The sequence below is a fragment of the Elephantulus edwardii genome, unplaced genomic scaffold (genome assembly GCF_000299155.1).
Source record: "Elephantulus edwardii isolate Elephantulus edwardi_28Jun2011 unplaced genomic scaffold, EleEdw1.0 scaffold00531, whole genome shotgun sequence".
Taxonomy (NCBI): domain Eukaryota; kingdom Metazoa; phylum Chordata; class Mammalia; order Macroscelidea; family Macroscelididae; genus Elephantulus; species Elephantulus edwardii.
Window position 1 is genome coordinate 518,809 of NW_006400281.1, and position 1,552 is coordinate 520,360.

At 40.0% G+C, this 1,552-nt stretch overlaps 1 pseudogene; it reads left to right on the forward strand.

Annotated features, from left to right (window-relative positions):
- Positions 1-1,540, forward strand: part of LOC102843678 — a 4,144-nt pseudogene extending 2,604 nt beyond the window's left edge.
- Positions 1,541-1,552: the final 12 nt, after the last annotated feature.

The following is a 1,552-nucleotide window of genomic DNA, read 5'->3' on the forward strand; positions in this document are numbered from 1 at the left end:
GAAATGTTCCAGTGAGAGTTTTGAAGATGGCTGTCTGGTAAACGAGCAACCTCATATAACTAAGAGCCAAAAAAGGAGAAAACATAAAAAGCATCTCATTTGTTCACCTTTGAACAAATCAGAAATTTGTATTAACACTGAAAAAACCGATTTAACACATAAAAAGAAAGAAAAGAAAAGGCATTTTAGGAGTAGACAAGGAAACAGGTGTTGGTTATGTCCTTTTGGATAAAGAAAATATTGATGATACACCAAAGAATCTTAGAAACAGTGTTGACAGGAACACAGAACAGCAGTCAGTGAAGGAACCTGAAGCAGATAAACTGCCTTCGAGTCCCAGGTCATGTTATGAACCAGAAGAACTGCATGATAAAGTTAAGAAAAAAAAGCATAAAAAACGTCAGAGGACTGAAGCATCCTGTGACACCCAGGAAGGCCCACAATTGGGCATTGCTTTGCACCCATCAGAATCTCAGGAGCAGGAATTTGTGCTTTCTCTGAGCCTACAAGAAGAAATTCCAGAACTCTCAATACCTACTGATAAAAAAAAGTCTAAGAAAAAAAAGAAGAAGATTTCAGATAATCCAGCATTTGAGGCCTTGGCAGTTTCCGAGAGTCTTGAGAATGTATACTCTGAAGGTTCACAAGTGATCAGTGAAACTTGTGCTGTGGCAGGCTGTGACGGGCTTCAAGAGGTCAAGGAATCCAATAGAAGAAAGAAAAAGTCTAAAAAAAGGAAGCGCAGGTCTTCTGGTGAAAGTGCAGTTGGGTCTGGTGCTGATTTCTCAGTAGTCGACGGGAACACTGGGAATACACATGAGAACACACACACAGATCTGGAAGCTGATGCTTTGTCAGCAAGTGATGATGCTTTGATTGAAAGTGTGAAACCTCGGACAAAAAAAAAAGAAAACTCAGTCTAGTTTGGAAAGGAACTATGTAGAAAAGGTACAGAGGTTGGAATCTACAAATGAAGAAGAAAGCAATTTGGAATCAGCTGGACACCCTGAACACCCTGAAACATGTTTATCTGAAGATTCGAGGGATTCAGATGATTCAGATGTGGATTTGGACTCTGCTGTGAAGAAACTTCAAGAATTCATACCTAACATAAAAAAAAGGTCTGCTGGCACTATTAAGCAAATGTATCGGGATGACCTTGAGCGTTTTCAAGAATTTAAAGCACAAGGTGCTTCTATTAAATTTGGCAAATTTTCTGTAAAGGAGAATAAACAATTAGAGAAAAACGTGCAAGAATTTCTGGCCCTGACAGGAATTGAGACTGCAGACAAACTGCTGCACACAGATAGATATCCAGAGGAGAAATCTGCGATCAATGATTTAAAGCGAAAGTATGCATTTAGATTGCACATTGGCAAGGACATTGCTCGGCCTTGGAAACTGGTATACTATAGAGCACAGAAGATGTTTCATATTCATAATTACAAAGGCAGGTGTAGCGAAGAAGATGCTGAGAAGGTCAAGCTGTACCATTCCGTCCATGGAAATGATTGGAAGACGATTGGGGCATTGGTGGCTCGTAGCGGCCTCT